Source organism: Pinus tabuliformis, chromosome 8 (genome assembly GCF_031772625.1).
Source record: "Pinus tabuliformis cultivar Carrire ecotype Pingquan chromosome 8, CPIR1, whole genome shotgun sequence".
In the NCBI taxonomy this organism is placed as follows: Eukaryota; Viridiplantae; Streptophyta; class Pinopsida; order Pinales; family Pinaceae; genus Pinus; species Pinus tabuliformis.
Genome location: NC_142294.1, coordinates 1,565,475,021 through 1,565,497,583, shown reverse-complemented (window position 1 = coordinate 1,565,497,583; position 22,563 = coordinate 1,565,475,021).

Sequence of the window (22,563 nt, the reverse complement as noted above, 5' to 3'; positions counted from 1 at the left end):
TTTTTACAATGATTTTGTACTGGTGCAGTCCTTTACCAGCACGCAGGCTGCAACCTGCAAAGAGCTACAACTCTTTCTTGTTTTCCAGACTTCTCCTGGAAGGGAGCTACAACCCCCTACTTCTTTTTCAAAATGATCAACAAGTATACAACAGATACAGTCTACTACAGATATCAGATCAGTAATTACAGAAACAACCCAGAACACCTTATGAACAGAAATATACAGTTAACAGATCATCTTGAGACAGGGACGCATATTTTCTTTCTGTGGCCTGCGACTGGACGCAGTATACCTTATGCTGTTCTGCGTGCAGACGCACTGTTACTTTTGCTTGTCTGCGACCGACGCACACATCAACACTATCGCGCCGCGTCTTTTGCTTCAGAGACGCACCCAATACCACAGTCGCGCCGCGTCCTTTGCTTCAGAGACGCACCTGATCCTTTACTGTACTGCGTCCCGGCGCACTTTCCCTTCACTGAATCTGCGTCCTTTTAGATATAGAAGATAAGAGGACTTCAGAACCAACCCAAACACTCAGATCCACAGATCTGATCATGCGCCATATAGATCGTAGTCCATTAGAAGATTTACCCTTAAAGATATGGACTAGATCACACCAAGAGATGATCAACAAAGATGATGCATAATCCAAATGAACTCCTTTGCTTTATATAGGCAAGCTTCTCCCCAAAGCGTGGAACAATACCACGAGCCGACACCATAGAAACACGCAACCGTCGGCTAGATACCACACAAGAAGCCCCCACGAGCTTTTCTCTACCTTGAAATGTGTGCACTGGGCGGACGCACCTTCTGAACGGCTGGCCAGCGTCCCTGGACGCGGGTTCTGTATGGAATACCTGCGGGGACGCACTTGCTGAACAAAATTTCCTGCGTCCTTCTTGATTTACCATCTGAAAGAGTTTGCCATCAAGTACAACACCTGAATCATAATGCCAACAAACTCCCCCTTTGGACTTGATGGCAACCACATAATCTTCAGCTTCATCATTCTCCCCCTTTGACATCAAGAGCAAAGGGTATGCTCCCCCTATGCTCATGCTTCTCCAGATTTGTAACCAGAAATCCATCATGAAGGAGACAGAGACATATTGCAGCTATTTCCAAGATCTCCTTCTCCATAATGCCAACAATGCATTATGTGCTCCCCCTGAGCCTATACCATCAATAGGAAGATGGTCAACAGTGAGATGATGCATCAACAACCCCCAGCTTTTGCCTGAGGTATTCAAAAGTGTCCCTGGGCAACGGTTTGGTGAAAATATCAGCAACTTGTTCCTTAGAAGGAACATACTCCAATTTGACCTTCTGTTCAAGTACTTGTTCCCGGAGAAAATGGTACTTGATTGGTATGTGCTTGGTTTTTGAATGCATAACCGGATTCTTTGAGATGCTGATTGCACTTGTGTTGTCACATAAGATAGGAATAGGAGGTGTACAAGTGATTTGATAATCCTGCAAAGTCTGCATCATCCAAAGAAGTTGGGTGCAACAAGATGCAGCCGCAACATATTCCGCTTCAGCTGTAGACAAGGCAATTGAACTCTGTTTCTTGCTGAACCAAGATACCAGTCTAGAACCCATAAAGAATGCACCACCACTTGTGCTTTTCCTGTCATCCACGCTTCCGGCCCAATCTGCATCTGTATAAGCATGAAGAGTGAGATCTGTATCTCTAGGATACCATAGGCCATAATTTTGAGTCCCTTGAAGATATTTGAAGATTCTCTTTACTGCTTGAAGATGAGTCTCCTTTGGATTTGCCTGAAACCTTCCAACTATTCCAACTGCATGCATGATGTCTGGTCGGGTACCTGTCAAATATAGTAGACTTCCAATCATAGATCTGTAGGTTGGTTGATGAACTGCTGCAGATTCGTCATTTGCACTGAGACTACATCCTGTAACCATGGGTGTACATACTGGTTTTGCATCTTCCATGCCATATTTCTTCAAAATCTGCTTGAGATACTTGGTTTGAGATAAAAGGATTCCTCCTTTCTTTTGTTGGACTTGCAAACCAAGAAAGTATGTCAGTTCTCCTAGCAAGGACATCTCAAATTCTTTCTGCATGACTGAGGCAAAGCTTTGACTCATAGCTTCTTCATTACTGCCAAAAATAATGTCATCTACATACACAACAAGTATTAGTAATTTGTCATTTTCAACTTTTATATAAAGATTGCTATCTGCTGAACCTTTTGAAAAACCTTGTTGATGAAGATATTTGTCCAACCGGTAGTACCAAGCCCTTGGAGCTTGTTTGAGACCATAGAGAGCCTTTTTTAATCGGCATACAAGATTTGGATCGTTTCCAAGAATGAAACCATCTGGCTGTTCAATGTACACTTCTTCATCCAAGTCTCCATTCAGAAAAGCTGATTTCACATCCATTTGAAATACTTTGAAGTTCTGACAACTTGAGAGAGCAAGAAACATTCGGATGGCCTCAAGTCTTGCAACAGGAGCAAAAGTTTCTTCAAAGTCTATTCCTTCTTGCTGTGCATACCCTTTACAAACAAGTCTGGCTTTGTTTCTAATTACTTCTCCATTTTCATTCAATTTATTTTTGAAAACCCATTTTGTTCCGATAACATTCTTATTCTTTGGTCTAGGAACCAGCTCCCAAGTATTGTTCTTTTCGATTTGCTCAAGTTCTTCATCCATTGCTTTCACCCAACATTCATCTTTGCATGCTTCTTTCACATTTTGTGGTTCAGTAGAGGAGAGTAATGCCAAATAACTTGAAGCTTCTGCAACTGTTCTTCTAGTTTGTATACCTGCTTCCTTTTGTCCCATGATCTGAGATTCTGGATGGTTCTTTTGAACATATCTGGATGGAGTCTTTTCTTCTATTCTTGTTCTTTCTTCTGCTTCTTCGTGAGGTCCGTCTTGAAATTGTTCTTGCGGTTCTTCTTCTTCATCATTCTGTCTTTGAGGGTAGCTTTCATCTTCTTCAATGTCTTCACGATGTATTTGCCTAGGAATGTATCCTTTCTCATCAACCACTACATCAATGCTTTCAACAATTCTGCCAAGTCTTTTATTGTAGCATTTGTATGCTTTGCTATGTGGAGAGTAGCCAAGAAGAATTCCTTCATCTGCTCTAGGATCAAGTTTGCCAAGCTGCTCCTCAGTATTTTTGATATAGCATTTGCTCCCAAAGATTTTGAAGTGCTTTACTGAAGGAGTTTTACCACTCCAGAGCTCATGAGGAGTTTGAGTGCTGTTCACTCGGACATTTGTCTTGTTGAGAATAATAACTGCCGCATGTGCAGCTTCACCCCAGAAGGTTGCAGGAGTTCCTGATTCATCAAGCATAGCACGAGCCATTTGCTGGACTGTTCTGTTCATTCTTTCCACTACTCCATTTTGCTGAGGAGTTCTAGCTGTAGAAAATTCTCTCCTTATTCCATGTTCATCACAGAAATCGAAAAATTCATTTGAAGTAAATTCTCCACCTCTGTCGGATCTGAGGCACTTAATCTTGTGACCTGATTCATTTTCAGCCAAGGCTTTGAAGGATTTGAATTTTTCGAAAGCTTCATCTTTGTGCTTCATAAGTCCTAACCAAACAAACCTGGAGAAATCGTCAATAAATAATATCAAGTATTCCTCTCCTCTAGGTGTTCTTTTTCTGAATGGTCCACATACATCTGTATGTACTAGCTCAAGAGGCATACTGGCTGATCCTTCTTTCTCTGGAAAGTTAGTTCTAGTCTGTTTTCCAAACTGACATGATCTGCACATGGTGTTGTCAGGAATTTTGATATCTGGAAGATCGCGAACTGCCTGATATTTGCAAGCTTTCCTTATTTGTGAGAAGCTTAGATGTCCCAATCTTCGATGCCATAACCAGTGCTCTTCATCCTTGCTTAAATAGCATTGTTGTTGTTCTTCATCAAAAATGTATAGATTATTTGAAGTTCTTTTTCCTTTGAGAACTGTTTTACCTGTATCAAGATCACGAACAAGACATCCATTTGATCTGAATATAACCTCGGTTCTTTGATCACACATCTGGCTTACACTTAGAAGATTATGCTTTAGTCCATCAACAAACAAAACATTTCCAGCCTTAACATCTTCTTTTAAAGGAGCAATACCTTTTCCTTTTATAGTTGCAGGAGTATCATTTCCAAAAGAGACTTTCTTTCCCTTTTCTAAATTAGAATAAGATTCAAGTTTTTCTTTATCACCTGTCATGTGCTTTGAACATCCACTGTCAATGTACCATAGATTTTCTTGTCCTTCTGCATAGAATGCTATCCCACATCTTTCTGTTTGAGGTTCCTTTATTTTCCATGTTTTGGTGCCTGAGGTTTGTTCCCTTTTTTGTTCTTGTACCTTTCTTTCTGGAAACCTGCTTCTACATTCAACATCTTCATGTCCAAAATTATTGCAAATAGAGCATTCAACTTCATTTTCAAGAGCTGAAAAATTGTTATAGGTCCTTTTTGTATTCCCTGTCATGCTTCTTTGTTTTTGAGCTTCCCTAGTCATGATTGTTTTATACGCAACACATTGGGCTGCTTTGTGACCAAAGTTATGGCAAGAAAAGCATTGTCCATTGAAGAAGTTTCTGCGATTATTGAATCTACCAGCCGACTGATTGTAATTTCTATTTTCATCTATTCTTGAACCAAATTGAGAAGGTTTTACCTGTGGCTGGTTGTGGCTTTTGTTCACCCTTAAGCTGGATTGCCCCTGATAGTTTGAAGTTTGTCCCTGCTTTACCTGATGATCTTCCTTGTGTTCTTGCTCATTTCTTCTTGCTGCATCAAGATAACTTTTTGAAGTGGAAGCTTGAGAAGTTTCTCCATTGTAGCCCAGACCTGTCTTATTTAGAGGAGATCGCTGCACACTGATAATCTCATTCAACGTTTCAGATCCTTTGACAAACTTGAGATTAATAGTTTTTGTTTTCTCAATTTCTTTTCTAAGACCAACAATTTCACCTTCTAATTTTTCAAGATGTTTTTCCTTTTCATCAATCTGAAATTGTAGAGTATCAATAATCATGTTCTTTTCTTCTATACATCTCTTGAGTCTAGTAATTTCATCATAAAGGTTATCCACATCTATAGCATCCTCATAATTATCATCTTCAAATGCCATTAACAATCTATATTTGTTACCTTGTTCATCTTCATCACTGTTTGATAAGCCATCGCTATCTTCATGGGTGTAGTAGCTTTTCTTATTTGTACCCTGTTTCTTGTTCCATCTAACTGGTTCCTTTCCTTTATCCTTATAAGAGCATTTTGCAGCATAATGACCTACTCTTCCACAAGCAAAACATTTGAAAGGTAGCTTACCTCTGAACCTTCCAGAACCCCTTTGAAGATTTCTGACAAAGTTTGATTCTTCTTCCTCTTCTTCTGGAACATGACATGCTTCATAGTGATCTTCTTTGCCTGATGCTTTAAAAGCAGCTTCCCTTCTGTCTGATGGACCTCCCTTTCTCATTTCATAAGCAGTTAGAATTCCATGCAGCTGAGACATAGTGAGAACACGGAGATTTTCCTTTTCTTCTACTGCAGATACTTTAGATTCAAACTTGGGAGATAAAGATCTTAGAATCTTTTGAACTACTATAGTCTCTTTTATTTCTTCACCCAAATTTTTCATACAATTAACAATCTCATCTACTCGAAGAAAATAATTAGCCACACTTTCATCATTATACATCTTGAGAGTCTCATATTGAATCCTGAGAGTTTGAAGTTTAGCTTCTTTTACCTGTTCATCTCCTTCATAGCTAGTGATCATTTTGTCCCATATCTCTTTTGCTGATTTGAAGTGCATGACCTTCATGAACTCTGTTTGAGATATACTTCCTAATAGAGTACTGACTGCTTTTGCATTTGTTTCATACTGCTTTTTCTCAGCTGGATCTGTAGGAGTAACTGAAGGAAAGGCATAGCCTGATTCTACAATGTTCCAAACTTCTGTACCAAGAGATTGAAGATATGCAGTAACTCTTACCTTCCAATAATTGAAGTTTGTTCCATCGAAGACGGGTGGCCTGATTGATGCTTCTCTCTCGTAGTTGCTCATGATGAACGATCTACCTTCAAGCGATCAAGCTGTTCTGAAGGACCGGCTCTGATACCAATTGTTGGAAATAATACTGAGGGGGGGGGAATCAGTATTATCTAGCAATTTACCAAATCTTCCTTATTTGATCTTTTGAAATATTCTTGCATATCAGTACCATAAAACAATGAGCATGAATAAAGAAAATAGACAGTCACACCAAAGAACACAAGATGTAAGGTGGAAACCCAATGCGGGAGAAAAACCACCTGCTGCAATAATGTCTCTATCTTCTTTCAAGAAATTCTTTTTACAATGATTTTGTACTGGTGCAGTCCTTTACCAGCACGCAGGCTGCAACCTGCAAAGAGCTACAACTCTTTCTTGTTTTCCAGACTTCTCCTGGAAGGGAGCTACAACCCCCTACTTCTTTTTCAAAATGATCAACAAGTATACAACAGATACAGTCTACTACAGATATCAGATCAGTAATTACAGAAACAACCCAGAACACCTTATGAACAGAAATATACAGTTAACAGATCATCTTGAGACAGGGACGCATATTTTCTTTCTGTGGCCTGCGACTGGACGCAGTATACCTTATGCTGTTCTGCGTGCAGACGCACTGTTACTTTTGCTTGTCTGCGACCGACGCACACATCAACACTATCGCGCCGCGTCTTTTGCTTCAGAGACGCACCCAATACCACAGTCGCGCCGCGTCCTTTGCTTCAGAGACGCACCTGATCCTTTACTGTACTGCGTCCCGGCGCACTTTCCCTTCACTGAATCTGCGTCCTTTTAGATATAGAAGATAAGAGGACTTCAGAACCAACCCAAACACTCAGATCCACAGATCTGATCATGCGCCATATAGATCGTAGTCCATTAGAAGATTTACCCTTAAAGATATGGACTAGATCACACCAAGAGATGATCAACAAAGATGATGCATAATCCAAATGAACTCCTTTGCTTTATATAGGCAAGCTTCTCCCCAAAGCGTGGAACAATACCACGAGCCGACACCATAGAAACACGCAACCGTCGGCTAGATACCACACAAGAAGCCCCCACGAGCTTTTCTCTACCTTGAAATGTGTGCACTGGGCGGACGCACCTTCTGAACGGCTGGCCAGCGTCCCTGGACGCGGGTTCTGTATGGAATACCTGCGGGGACGCACTTGCTGAACAAAATTTCCTGCGTCCTTCTTGATTTACCATCTGAAAGAGTTTGCCATCAAGTACAACACCTGAATCATAATGCCAACATGCTTACGTTACCTCTAGTTTGTAGAGCGAGCCCTCGACGCATTTCTTCAGATTCAAGAACCCGCTATTAACAGTTCCACCTGTGCAGGAGCCGAATAGACGGTTTCAGAGAATAAACATAAGTGCGAAATGAAGGAAGAGATAACAGTTAGGCGAGATGGAGGTCGAAGGCATGTCTATACCTGTAGGCCTATTGAAGGCATTTTCGCCATTCCACCATCCGGTCACCTTATGTTGTAGAGCCGTAGCTCACCCACCTCGGAACAACCAAATGAACCTTACTTCGCCGAGAATTGCATTAACTTACCCGTCTACAATCCAAATCGTTGAGACCGTGGATCTTCTCGGATCCAACGGTTGAGTGGTTGCCAGATGCAAGGGTTCGATATCATTTCGAACAGCCAGTCATGAAATACCTCCGCCCCTTCTTTGTAGAGAGGCCGATATGCAGGCCGATATCCAGGTAATGAGGTAGTCGTTTCCTGAACAAAGACGAAGTTCGCCAGGTGTCAGCGTCTAGTCGTTTCCTGAACAAAGACGAAGTTCGCCAGGTGTCAGCGTCAGAAGGAGTAGGACGACGAAAGGTCCCTTTCAAAGGAAGGCCTATCGGCCTAAATATATGAGTTTGTTAATAAAATTAGTTGAGAGTTATGTGATTATTGTTAAATATTTACATTACGCTGGTGATTTTTCATTTGGTATCAGATTTATTTATTGTATAAAAAAATAAAAATAAAAAAATTATTCAAGATGTTGAAAAATGTGTGTTATTAGAGTTTATGTGGAAAAATATTTTTTTTTGTATAGAATTATTTTCCGGATCCATCACATTAATATTGTTAGAATCTACGTTTCGAACCATCTTCTATGATTCATCATAAAAAACGTTCATTGTTGGATTGTATTTTTAGAGACATGTGCATTGAAGTCCTGTGGTGGAGACACCTAAGCGTGTAGTGCAACGTGTCGATAACTATGCTTGTAAGACTTACGCGTGGACGCCTAAGCATGTGGTGTTGTGTTGGAGAAAATCTGCCTCGGTTAGGCCTGCGTTGGAGAAAATCTTTGTTGAATCCTGCGTGGAGCAGACTTGCATTTAAAGAAAGCAACGTCGAAATAAACGTGAAGAAAATCTACGTTGAAAGCCGCATGGAGTTTAGTGCGTGGAGTGGCATGCATGAAGTTTCTTAAAATAGCATGGGGGAAGTAAAACCTAAAATGAGTGAGTGATAGTATTTTGATACCAGATTTGTGAGTTTGAGAGGCTTAATAAGGAATATGATTTTGGCATGAGAGAGAATTAGTGGAAGAATGGAATTTTTTCAAGGAATTTTATTGAATTGTATGTGTAAAGATTTTAAGTATAAAAGAGTGAAGAGAGTTTTATTTGAATGGTTCACGAGGCACAATACTTGTTAAAGTTTTGCAAATGGAGTAGTAAGCTAGGTGGCTTTTGATTGTGGGGAAAACTCTACAATTAAGTGTGTTTGAGCCAAAAGCCATCTGGGAAGGGTGATCACCAAGGAAGTTTTGGTTGCCGGGTGCAAACCTTGGAAGTGATGATTCACAATATGTGATTCATTTCACCAGTTTCAATCCCATTTCTTCACCTTTGTGAGCATCACTCAATGCAATGAGTGCAAAGTGGACTATTCAAAAATCATGAGAAATTAGTTAGGGAAGTCCTTGTTACCAGGTGCAAGCCTTGGAAGTGATGATTCACACTATGTGATTCATTTCACTAGTTTCAATCTCATTTTTTCACTCCTGTGAGCATCCCCCAATGCAATGAGTACTAAGTGGACTATTAAAAAATCACGAGAAATTAGTCAATTACAACTACCTATCATTTTAAGAGAGAAAATATTGTTCAATCTTTTATAGAATTGACTTTTTAAGTTATTCATTGTACTCAAACATTAATAAAAGGGATATTTTGTGGTGGTGGATGAATCCCAATTTCTAGGACATTGGTTATTGTCCCTGATAGAAGTGGGACATGGGGCAAATTGTGTTCTTTTGTGCATTTCTCTCTCTAATCCTCTCTTATTATTTCAATGGCCACAAACACTATTGTATTGACTAAAATTGTTGGCACAAACTATTTGTATTGGTGCAAACACATGCAACCTATATTCATCACTAAATATTTATGAGAACTTGTAAATGACGGATATACTATGCTTTCTCCTAATAAATTCAAAGCAATGGGTGATAATGATAAAAAATCTCTCAAGGAACTTATTAAAAAATATAATGAAGCACTTTCACTTATAGGAAACATAGTGTTGAATAATCTATATTTCCAACAATGGGTAGTGTAGTATCACCCAAGGAAGCATGTGATATATTAAAAAACACATATGAAAACAATGTAAACTTTGAAATGGGAACTATAAACTCAAAACATGAACTCTAGCAAAAAAACCCCAAAAAGCATCAAAAACATTGCTAAAAACGAAAAGTGTGTATACTGGAACAATGGTTTTTTTTAGGGTCAATTTTGAACATGTGTTAAAAATGGCATTGAAAACGAAATTTTCGTGCAAAAAACGCCCTGAAAACTAAAAGTGTTGATACTCGAACGATGGTTTTTTTTTTAGAGTCAATTTTCAACATTTTTAAAAAATGCCAGTAAAACCGAATTTTTATGTGCAAAAAACAGTTGTTTATGAGGAAAAAAAACACTAATGTTTTTGGTAGAATAACATTTTTCTTTCCTAAGTTTAACTTCAACATGTTTTAATAATGACCATAAAGATAAAATAATGAGATTTGAATTACATTAAAATTATATTAGTTTTCATCCATGTTGTTAAACACATAATAACATCACATTAAAGATTGTTAAAATTCTAATTGTCTTCAACCATAACATTAAAGAAACAAAAAAAATTGGAATTTTTTCAACCATAAAATTAAAAAACCATGACATTATGAACAAATTACATGACTAAACTAATCAAAATGTCATTATTTGATATTGAATTAAACATACATTATATCTCTAATTTAATGTTGCATTGTAAATATTATAAACAATAAAAATCATCATAATTAAGTCATATAATCCAACAACATAAAAATGACTCACAACTTCTAATTTAACATCATATGGAAATCAAAATTTTTATTTCAAGATACGATGCGAACATCAGTTATATAAACTGTCTTAAACAATTATTCAAAATCACTCATATTTTCTTGCACACCATCAGAATTTACATCTTCAGATAAATGACTGGACGCAGACGAAGATGTTCCATATTCTTCTCTTTCATCAACTAGTGCCCCATCTGAGTCCACATGCATGCCCACCATGTCAGGTATCAAAATTCTTCTAGATCTACGACTGGTTTCAGCATACTCTCATCTCAACATTGTTCCTTCTGGTAACAACCTTTTTAGAATCTCTATTGTCTTGAAGCGAAGAATTCCTCTCTTTGTTAAATTGAAGTTATAAAAAAGTATGTCAACATCCTCCAATTTTAAGAGGTCTGTGCGGCGGCGATTTATATTTGTACCCTTTCTTTTTCTCTTTCCACCAATTTCTTTGTCAACTACCATCTTTGGCTTATACACACCATTGAATGGGTGTGTATTTGTGGCATACCAATGTACTTCGACACCTGTAACATCCTCATTTTCTGTAAAGACCTTTATAACCTTAGCAACCCAGAATGGATAACCATTGGGATCTCCATCTGCTAGCACTGCGATCATGCAACCCTCCTTAATATCCTGTACTGAACCCCTGTAAAGGTCTTCCATGGCTTCACGATGTGCACGAGATCTTTTGGAATCAATATACATCTCTCTTTCCTCTCCCTGTGAAGCTCTTTCCTCTTCCTGTGAAGAATTAATATTAACTTGAGATTGTTGTTGTTCAACAATGTTTATTTCCTCATGTTCCTTTGACACATTTTGTAGCCAAATAAATGGATTTTTCAAAGGCATATCTTTATTTGTTGTTGTTGAAATGATATCACTTTGATTATTAAAAAATGACTCCCACCAAACTGAATCAGCTATGTCAAAGTACTCATACGTATATCTAATACATATTTTCATTTCTTCTAGGCAATTAGAATAATTTATATATCTATTCTGTATGCGTGCATTATGAACTTCACCAACTGATTGTAATAACAATATTTTTGATGCAAATATTGAATGATCTAGATGAACTTCAAAAATTCCAAACCTGATGACGGTGCCCATATTAGTGTTTTCCCATCAATATTTTTGATACGAAATTGATGTTGGAAGCTAATGTCATTAAGTTGTTCAATGCATTTCTCCTCACCATGCGATTCCAGAATAAACCTTCGCATGTCAACAGTGTCTTCCAACACATCAAAAGTAGGCTCTGGCATGTGTGATTTCTTAATACATTCAATTAATGATGGCAAGCTCTCAACTTCCTTCCTCCTCAATGTCACTGAAAAACGACTGAACATCTGATCTATGGTCATGAGCGTGCCCAACAAGAAGGAAACGAACCTTTACCTTCTGAAAAATTCTCAATTCAACAAGCATGTTTAGATATCCAAAAACAACCTGATTTTTGTTTTCACAACAAGTGTTGTCCAATTGTAGATAAAAAACTTTAAGAAGATTACCAAACCAATGAGAAAGCACATCATGAATTGTGGTTATTGTCTGATTTGCATCATTACGAATATTTGGAGTTGCGAAGTACACCCTTGCCAACATTTTCCCATTGAAGACCATACAACCGACCAAGTGATAATAAATAAAATTTTCTCTTGTAAATTTTTGGGTGTGCGAACAAAATGTGGTGAAAGTGTTTTTTTTGTCCATACCATCAATTATCAAACCCAAATAATTATTCGGATTATCATAACACTTCTTTTGATTCTTATACAACTTTTTCCTTTCACTTGTTTGTTGTTCGCGATACTCCTGAAGTTCTTTGACAATTGAATCTACACAACATAAAATAAATCTATTAAGAAATACGTTTTCATAGTTGATGACTATACAATTTTAAAAGTTAAAGTTATGAATGCTTACCTCTTTCTGGCCCTTCACATTTGTCCATTTTTTATTTAAGAGAAGCACATGTACTGCAAATACCCATCCTTGTCTTCTTAGGAATACGGACATTGCTGAATTCTTTCTTCCATACCTTCACAAAATATTGATATGTAATAAACCGACCATGTCCCTCAAAACCTTCTACATATTTTTTGTATAAATTGTAGATTTCTCGTCTTGAAAATTTATCTGGAATATATATTATCTCTCTATTTGGCATACACTCTCCATGCTTTGAAAAGAAATCTATCATCCGTGACATTGTAGTATTTGATAATGGCCCAAACTGTCATTTATGACGTACTTCTGAATAAAATGTGGAATTCTTTTCCAAATTTTCTTGGATTCTTGATAAATAAAGACCCAATATGATAATCATAACCTGACAATGTAGATTGTATACACCCAACTAGATATAAATTTTGCATGCTTTTATTCATTAACAAATATCTCTTCCTTTTCTCAAATGCAAATTTGAAATCCATATGTTTCAAGCAATCTTTTTGACAACATTCACTTGAAATGAGAGCGCTGATAGAACTTCTCATCAAATATTTTACTCTACCCCTTGTATAACTAGAACATCTTGGATTGATACGAAAAGGTCTACTCCTACTCCTCGATACAATATTTCTTGGCAACATCTCCATCATTGGATAATCATTTGTATAAGCATTTTTATCATCATTATGAGGAATGTTATCCACACTATGATCACTTGTGCTTTTCAAATACTCACTTGGAGGATATTCTTCGTCTTCCCCTTCTTCAGTGCTACTGTCATAGTTCTCATGTGCATTGTCAATGCTGCTCTTATAGTCCATATAATTAGGACTACGTCGAAAATGTGATTGTTTACTTACTGAAAATGCTACATCCTGTCCTTTGTCACTGCTACTCTCATAGTCCTTAGGATTAGGACTAAGTGCTTCATCATGTCCTTCATCACTACTGCTTTCATAGTCCATAGGATTAGGACTAAGAGGACACCGTGACACTCCATTCTTTTGAAATTTTTCATCATGCTCTTCATCGTTGCTACTCTCATAATCCATAGGATTAGGACTAATTGGACACCGTGACACTCCATTCTTTTGAAATTCGTCATCATGCTCTTCATCATTGTTGCTCTCATAGTCCATTGGATTAGAACTAAGAGGACACCGTGACACTCCATTCTTTTGAAAATTTTCATCATGTTCTTTATCACTACTACTCTCATATTCCATAGGATTAGGACTAAGTGGACACCGTGAACTCCATTCTTTTGAAATTCATCATCATGCTTGTTTGGTCAATTTAGTGTGATCTAAATTGCTATTTATAATGTCAACCCGGGGTTCGTAAACTGACGAAGTGAAGTGTACTATATGTACTAGATAACCATTTTCTTAGTTTTTTGTCGTTTTTAGTTTTTTTTTTAAGTTTGTTTTTGGATTTATCTTTCCCTAATGTGCGATGATGAAAAGGTGATAAAGCAAGTGAAATATGGATGATTATGGTGATCTCTAAGTGGTTTTCAAAACTTAAAAGAGAGAAAGCTTTAAAATAACTGCAATGAAATCAATTCTTCAAAAGAAATAAAGACATCAAACAATGAACTATGACATCGGCCCAGTATCTTTGTTGCTGAATGAAAATGAAAGTGAAATCTACACTAAATTCAATTAAAAGTAAGAACAACTAATCCACACTATTTCAACTCTTCAACTCAATATTCCTTGTGAAAAGATATCATGAAATGTTAAGCAATGTGAAATCTAAAAGAAGTTAAACTGCATAAAAGAAACTAATCACGCTACTTTAACTTTCTTGAGCTTTTGCCTTTCAGCTTAATTTACCCTGTGAAAAACAGTCATGAACAAGTCAAGCAATGTGAGATCTAAAGCAAACTAAATCAAGCTATAATGAGTGATATTCTGGTTCCTAATAAAGTTATTTGATTATAGAAAGGAATCGTTAACAAATGAATAGCATGATATCTAAGAGCAGAAAATAAATGTACAACTTAAGGAAATGACAGTACTGGAAATCAAACTTCAGAAAACAAGAGTCAGCGACAAAGACAAGATGATCTCGTATGCCAATAGTTATAAAAAGAAAATGTGAAAAATTGCCTCGGGCTGCCTAAGAAAACCTGCAAAAACACTGATCAGTTGTAACCATAAAAGAGCAGCAATGAAAATGTAATCAACAGAAATCAAAAAGCTTTGTTATGTACAGCTAATATACATGATGAAATAAAACGCAGCATTTAAATGACAACTGTACAGCTAATATACATGAACAGAAAAAAAGTAATGCAAGAGTTAAAAGACAATTGTACAAGGCTTCAGTAAGCAGGGGCCCTCTGCCACTTCAACCGATTCAACGAACAACTACAAGCTTAAGTTTAAACCAGTCTTCTCATATATTAAACAGCAACGTAAAAGTGCAGTGGGGAAATACAATAGCTTCAGATTACATTACCAAAAAGATTAATTTTTACAGCGTTCATGGACGCATTATCTATAAGGAAAGAAAGCTAAACAGATTAACTAAATCTATGCTATTAACCACGCTACCAGAGACACGTAAATCCTCTTCAGCCCGGATCTAGGTAACTGTCATCATGTTTATTAAATCTGAGAGGTATGGCTGTTGGATTCACGCTATCAGGATGTCTTTGTGGCTAAGGACTGTGCCACGTAGCTTCACGTGCTAAACAACAGAGCTACGCAGAGCCGTGCCACTGCTGAACACTTCCGTTGACTATCCTTTGCCCCTTGTTTGACCGCGGGCTTTTATGGCCGTGCTGGATGATCTGGAGGGACACGTTCCATGTCCTTGACTCCTGTAACTTGCCCATGTGGCTCATTTCTTGAGAGGACACCTGTAGCATGGTGTTTGACAAAATGGCTGCGGAATCCTGTGCTGGTTGCAGAAACCTGGGTCGGCTGCGGAAACCTGTATCGGCTGCGGAAACTGAGAAGCTTCCGCAGCTGTCTGAAAAAAATTCTAAGCCAAACAACAGTCATCAGCGTAGTTAGAAAACCATGTCAAAAACTCGTTTTTAAACTAAAATACAATGATTTAATCAACTTGGTGGATAAAATGAGTGGAAAAAGAAGGCTGGGAGGGTGTATAGGAAGGTGCAGGTTCGAGGCTCAACATACCCCCACTGTGAAGGTGTTGCATGTCCTCATGCAACCAAAACTTAGTTATTTTCCCTCAATCCATATGCTCTGAGGCTTCTGCAAGAACATCTAGCCCTCTTCTCTTTCTCTTTGATGCTAAAATGGTCCTTGGTTTCCTGACTAGACATTTGAACTTAAGATTAATTAATGCCCTGCTCAACTTTTTACACTTTTTCTTCAGCTTCCTATTCTTCTTTTGCCACAGTCCTAAATGGAGCATAGTGTTATCATGGACAATCTTGTCTACCTTACTCTGCTCTTTGAGTGCTTCGTTTTCCTGTTTGATGTGCCTATTTAGGACTTCCAGTTCAAACACTTCCTGTTTTAAAGACTGTACTTGTGCATCAAGTGGCAAGGTGGTGCTTGGTCCTGCAGCTGATTGTTCCAAGGACTCTAGGTAGTTATATGCTTCTTGCTGATTAGAATCTACCTCAGGTGTCTTTCTCGGCCTGAACTCAAATTCTGGTGAAGGAGGACTGCTTTCTCTTTCTGGCTGAAAAGGGCTTTCCTCACGTGGAGGACTTGGCTCAATGCTTGGCTGAGTTGGAGATTTCTCAAGTGTCTCTTTATCTAAATCAATAAAGTGAGACTGTTTTTCTTTGGTTTTATTCCCCTTCCCTTTTAGCCTAGTGCTCCTTCTTAGGTATGAACTAGTACTCTTCTCTTGTGCAGTCTGTTTTCCTCTTTGCTTTTTCTTGGTTATGGCAGCAGCTTGAAGATCTATTAACCTCTCTGACAGAGGTTGATAATCTTCTTCTATGGATTGTTCAGGGGATGGATAGGTTTCTTGAATGGTTATCTTGCCTTTGTCCTTCTTTTGTTTCTTGTTTTTAGCTCCCTCCTCTTCTTCTTTCTGAATAGTTTCCTGAATGTCTATTGTAGGAGAGTCTTGGGCTGTAATATTCTTTTCTTTCCTCCTACTTCTCTTTGGAATTTTTGGGGAACTGCTTCCAGAGGCTTCAGTCAGTTCTTGGAAGTGGTTTATTGTCAAAAACTTTTCCCCAGTATCCTTAGTGTTTTTCAGTTGATCTTCAATAAGGATTTTTATGAACCCGTGATGGTAAAGATGGGGTTCAATACTGCCTACGTGTTTTTGAACAGTAGAGCTCATTTTCTTCAAGCTTGATAACAGAAAATAAGGCAAATTAAGGGTATAATCTTCCATAAAATTCATCATTAGCCTGGCATGATACATGTACATGGTACCAAAACGACCCTCGCATGTGATAAATTTCTGGATAAGTAATAACAGAGTGGATCATTCTTCTTTTATTGCATGCACAAGGATTCCTTTGGTAAATACAGAGGTATCCATACCTGGGTTTTGGAGCATGATTCTCCATCCTTGATCGTCCACACTTCTGTTTTTGAACCACCTTTCGCCTTCTTGTGGGAGACTTGTTGCAGCTGCTATTGTGGCCTCGGTCACTGTAAATTTTAAGTCTCCTATCTCCACTGCGTGTCCATTAAAGGACCGTGCAAAGGCTTTAGTCACTTCTTTGTTATAGCCCCTGAACTTTTGAATGAATCTCAACCACCTTGCTTTCTTCAACGACTCCTTCGTTTGAGGATAACCCTCCAGGTATTTTGGTCCTTCCGGTTCATCTCTTAGTAGTTTTCTCATTCTCGGCTTTAAATTCCGAGTGAAAATTCTACTGCGTATGAAGGTTCAGGAAAAAATGGGCTGATTACAGGATTCTTAGGGTAACTGGAGTGGCCGTAATCGAAGTTCAGGATGTGTGTGGTGACTGAAGCCAGGGTTTGGAGCAAGCTGTAGTGGATGCAGCGGAAATGGAGAACAGGGAATGGTATGAGTACCGAGGGAGTAAAGGGTAAGCAACAGTAACGAGTTCAACATCAAACGCATGCGGGAGTGAAGTGATAAATGGGCAGAATAACGGCTGAGTCCTTTTGAATCGGATGACTTGTGCACACGTCTCAGCAGACGGCTGCGGAAATTATGGTGAAGGAGAGCCGTAGTACAGTAGGTCACATCTCAAAGTACGGCCAATAAATGGAAGAGCAATCCATAAATTTAGAATGATCATGGGACCGTTAGAAATGAATAAGGTGTGTATGGAATGACATTGTGGAAGAGGAGTGGTATGGGGCTTGTCGTATCAAATCATTGCATTTAGTGGAACTTGCCATGGTTTAAATAACTATGCATAATAATGACATTGAATTGTTATTTCGTAGAGATTTTTGATCATACCTTTGGAAATTTATCATTTCTTGATTAAGGATTCTGACCCATGGTTGTTCTTTGATCTTGAAGATGCCCCATGTCTTTGCTGCACTTGGTGATGATGACACTAACCTTTGACTGTGATTTTTTTGAAAACAGAGTGATGCCGGCTGTAGAGACAGAGTGATGTTGGCTACGGAAATCGTTTCTGGCTGCGGAAACTGGTTCTAGCTGTGGAAACAGTTTCCAATTGCGGAAACTAAGACAACACCCCTTTAACTGCACAAAGATAGTTAGAGAAGAACTAACTAAATAAAATAGTCGTGAGAGGGACTTTTATTGATGGAATGAAATGAAATGAGTGGAATGAGATGGAAATGAAGTGGAGTGAAGTGGAATGGAGATGAAAATGAGATGGAGGTGAAGTGAAATGAAAAGTGAGGTGGAGTGAAGATGGAAAGAAAGAGAGATTTTTTTTTGGAAAATATAGAGTGTCAGGTACCCCTGATTTTCACTCTACATTTTCTGTATAAGACTGCCAATCTATGATTGGTTTTCAGGCTTATACAAAAGATTTTTTTCTTTTCTTTTTCTTTTTTTTTCAACTGAAAGAAACAAAGACTAGGCTGATGGAGGAGAAGGATTCCTCTCCACCAGCCTCATTGCAGAATTTTCTTGAAACATTTTGACAAAGTCCTCTTTTGAGAGTGGCTTATGATAAATTTTCAATCGGTGGCCATTCACAATGAGAGGAGTTTGAAACTCATCAATGGTCTTGACTCGAACTGCTCCATTGCTAAAGACTTCGTCAATCTCATATGGTCCAAGCCAATGAGTCTGAAATTTTCCTTTGAAGTCTTTAAACTTGGAATCAAACAGTAACGCCCAATCTCCCTTTTGAAACTTTTTCTCTTTGATATATCTGTCATGCCACTTAGTTCTTTGGTGCTGAACTAGATCAGTCCTTAAAATTGCATCTTGTCTTATTTCATCTAGCTCATTCAGCTGCTCCATTCTGTGTTTTTGGGCTTCTGATAGATTCATCCCCAACTGGACTGCCATCTTGAAAGTCTTGACTTGAAACTCAATGGGGAGCAGGACTTCTTTCCCATAAACAAGTTCATAGGGAGAATGTCATGTTGTGTTCCTCCATGTAGTTCTGTAGGCCCATAAGGCTTCAGGAAGCCTTTCTGCCCAATCTCTTCTGTGGAGATGAACAGTTTTGGTGATGATGCTCTCAAGAACTTTGTTTGTAGATTCTACTTGACCATTTGCTTGCGGATGGTACGGAGTAGATTTTCTGTGCTTGATTTTGTATTCTTCCATCAGCTTCTCCATCAAGTTAGATGTAAATTGACTTCCCTGATCTGTCACAATTTCTCTTGGGACACCAAAACGAGTAAAAATATCCTCAAAAAGAAATTGAACAACTGAATTTTCAGTGGCAGAAGGCAATGTCTTGGCTTCTACCCATTTAGTAACATAATCAGTGCAAACCAATATATACTTCTTTTGTTTAGATGGTGGATTAATAGGTCCAATGAAATCTAAAGCCCATTTTTCAAAGGGTTCGATGAGTACCTGTGGCTGTAATGGCATTTCATTTGAAAGAGTTGGTCTCCCAACTCTTTGGCAGCTGTCACACCTTCTAACATATTGTTTTGCATCTTTGAAGAGAGAAGGCCAATAATATCCTAAAGAAAGGATTTTATAGGCCGTCCTCTTGTCAGCAAAGTGTCCACCGCACGGTTCATCATGACATGCCTTAAGGATGTCAAGCATTTCATCTTCCCGAACACATCTTCTGATCACACAATCTAGCCCTGTTTTAAACAATTCATTAGAAATCCATGAATAATTTGAACTCTTCTGAATAATTTTTCTTTTCTCATTAGGAAATAAGTGTGGAGGTAGCTTCCATGTAACCAAATAGTTAGCAATATCTGCATACCAAGGAGTTCTAGTAGTTACTGCAAACAAATATTCATCTGGAAACTTATCCTCTACAGGAGAATCTTCGTTAGTATTTTGGATTCTAGACAAGAAATCAGCTACTGTATTTTGTTTCCCTGGTCTATATAACACAGTAATATTGAATTCTTGTAAAAGTAAAAGCCATCTTGTCACTCTGCCATTAGTAACAGGTTTGTTCATGAGATATCTAATTGCAGAATGATCAGTATGGACAAAAGTTTCATAGCCTGTTATATAATGTCTAAACTTGTTGATTGCATGAACAACAGCTAAGAACTCTTTTTCAGTCACAATATAATTTAACTCAGTAGGAATCAAATTTTTACTGGTGTAGTAAATGGCATAAGGAACTAAATCCTTTTGACCCAACACAGCTCCTAGAGCTGTATCTGAAGCTTCTGTAGAAATATGGAAAGGAAGTTTCCAGTTTGGCCCTCTCAAAATGGGTGCTTCAGATATTCTTGTTTTCAAAGTTTCAAATGCAGATTGACAGTCAGGATCCGAATTGAATTCACAGTCTTTTGTAAGTAATTTGAAGAGCGAAGATGCTATCTTGGTGAAGTTTTCAATAAATCTTCTATAATATCCAGTAAATCCAAGAAAACTTCTAACATCTTTTTGACAATTTGGAATAGGTAACTTGGAGATCACTTCAACTTTTGATCTATCAACTTTAATCCCATCTCCTGAAATATGATGTCCTAAAACAATCCCTTCAGTAAACATCATAAAACATTTTTCATGACTTAATGAAAGATTTGTTTCTTTACATCTTATAAGGACTTTTTCAAAATTTTCTAATGCCTATTCAAATGAATTACCATAAACTGTAAAATCATCCATATAGACCTCTACACAATCATGAATTAGATCAAAAAAGATTCCTAGTACTGCCCTTTGAAATGTTGCGGGTGCATTACATAATCAAAAAGGAAGTACTCGGTAAGCAAAAGTTCCCCATGGACAGGTAAATGTGGTCTTGTCTTGATCTTCAGGTGCTACCTGAATCTGATTGTAACCACTAAAACCATCCAAAAATGAGAAATACTTTTTGCCTGCTAAAGTATCTAATACCTGATCAATAAAGGGTAAAGGAAAGTGATCCTTCAAAGTTGCTTTGTTCAATTCCCTGTAATCAATGCAAACCCTTCATTTACCATTCTTTTTAGGTACTATAACCAAAGGGGAAACCCACCGGCTATCTGAAATGGGGTAAATGAAGTTTACATTAAGTAACTTTTGGAGCTCTTCTTTCACTATCTCCCTAAGGTTTGGATTCATCCTTCTTTGAGGTTGTCTGATTGGTCTACTATTTTCCTCAATGTAGATGTGATGAATGCAAGTCTTAGGGTCAATACCTTTCATATCAGTATACTCCCATGCAAATGCAGTAGAATGTTTTTGCAAGATTTTGGTTAGCTCCTCCTGTTGTGATTTTTCCAAGTTTCTGTTGATATTCAATGTTTTTCCTGGAAAAATCTCAATGGCAGAACTACCAAACTCTTCCATAGAGAAAATAGACATTTGTCTAGATGATAGACACTCAATGTCAGAATCCAACTGAAATTGTGTGTGGTCATATTCTGAAGATGGTTCAAAGTTTTCTAATGTGTTCAGAATTTGACTATCTTCACTGATCTCAGAAATGGTAAAGACAGATTGTATAGTATCTTCATCATCAACCCACTCATTATCTCCTATTTCTGTAATTGCTTTTGCTGGAGGATACAGATTGAACTTCTTTGTCGTATTACCATCAGAAATATACATATCCCTAGACCTACAACTTATGAAAGCATCAGCTGTAGCTAGCCAAGGTCTTCCTGAAATAAGAGGATGTCCTCCTAGATTACTCTTGGGAGTTAAAATCATGAAATCGACTGGATATTCCCAAGAGTCTAAGGAGACTGGAATGTCCGTTAATACACCATCTGGTTTAATAATTGATCGATCTGCAAGTTGCAATAAAGTAGGTGTAAAAAGAAGATTATGAAGTTTTAGCTGTTCCATAGTCTGTCTACTCATGATGTTGATAGAAGCCCCTAAATCAATCAAAGTATTTGGTATTTCTACCCCATTGATATGTGTTTTGACAATTGGACTACCGGGATCTACATATTTCTACATAGTAATTTTTCCCATCATGATATCTGCAATTTTCCCTACCAGGTGGATTCTTCTAGTATCTCTTGGTTTCCTTCCTGGTCTTTTAAGACTCAACTCCTTTATTGTTTTTGCTAGAATAGGAATCTCTTTAATGGCTTGTAACAAGGGAATCTTGATACAGACATTCTTCAATTCATCTAGAAAATTATAGTCAGGCAGCCAAATTTGTTTTTCCACCCCTTTGTCAATTTGTAATCTTTCAGGAAAAGGAGGTGTGGACAAAGATGTAGGTTGCTCAACTATGGGAGTTGTGGGGGTTAATTCTTTTTCTTTTTCTTTTTGAGTGTTTGGGTTTTGAAGAGATGCTTCAGAACCCTTATTGGCTTCAAGAGACTCTTCCTCAAAAATGCTTTGCTTTTGAGCATTTATAGAAGGCTTATCTAGAACTCTACCTGATCTGAGTTGTACTTCATTGAGAGGAACAATCATATAGGTAGGAAATTGTTGACCTTCCATCATGTAAGCATTTTGATGGTTTTTATTATTGGGGTTTGGCAATGGCTGAGAAGGAAGTTGATTTGTATTCTGTTGGAATGGAAGCAAGAGTTGAGAATTTGGATTCTGTTGAGAAGGTTGTTGTTGTTGTGGAAATGGAAATGATAGTTGTGGATTTTGGTTTGGAAGTTGTGGAGCTTGTTGGTTTTGAAAAGATGGGGG